A 732-nucleotide genomic window follows, 5' to 3' on the forward strand; every position below is an offset into this window, starting at 1 on the left:
ATATATATATATGTATGTATATATACACACATACACACATACACACACACACACACAGATAGCACTGACAAAGGATCACGCGGTTATCCGATGTGACTCTCCAAAGATCCTCTGAAACAGACAATAACGAGTTCCAGCATCGAACCTCAATCCCGGGCACCACATGCACCAGACTCAACAGAGAGGCACTTCATCATCCGGATCAACGTAGAACATTTCGATAAGCAATGTCTCGAAAAGATGAAGATCAATAGCTGCGACGAAAGACCTGCCAATTCCCCAAGGCCTAAACCGATCATTGAATGGGTCCTCTGTGTACGATTTTTCTACGCAAAAATCGGTTTTCCAGACATTAGAGGCACCGACAGAAACGAAGGAAGAAATTCTCGGAATCGAGGAGTCGATAACAAGGATGGCACACGTATAGATGCAGACATGTATATATATTATAATACCAAAAGCACACGCACATAAACACATATATATCTAGATAGATGGTGATATATATACACACATAAATGCATACACACACACATAAACAGATATATGTGTGCGTGTGTGTTATGTATGTATGTATATATATATATGCCCACACATACATACATATATATATATATACAGAAGCACACACACACGCGGAACCATGTGGTTGGTAAGCAAGCTACTTACCACACAGTCACTCCAGCGCCTATATATATATATATATATATATTTATACCTATACATATATAT

Source organism: Octopus bimaculoides, chromosome 20 (assembly GCF_001194135.2).
Source record: "Octopus bimaculoides isolate UCB-OBI-ISO-001 chromosome 20, ASM119413v2, whole genome shotgun sequence".
Taxonomy (NCBI): domain Eukaryota; kingdom Metazoa; phylum Mollusca; class Cephalopoda; order Octopoda; family Octopodidae; genus Octopus; species Octopus bimaculoides.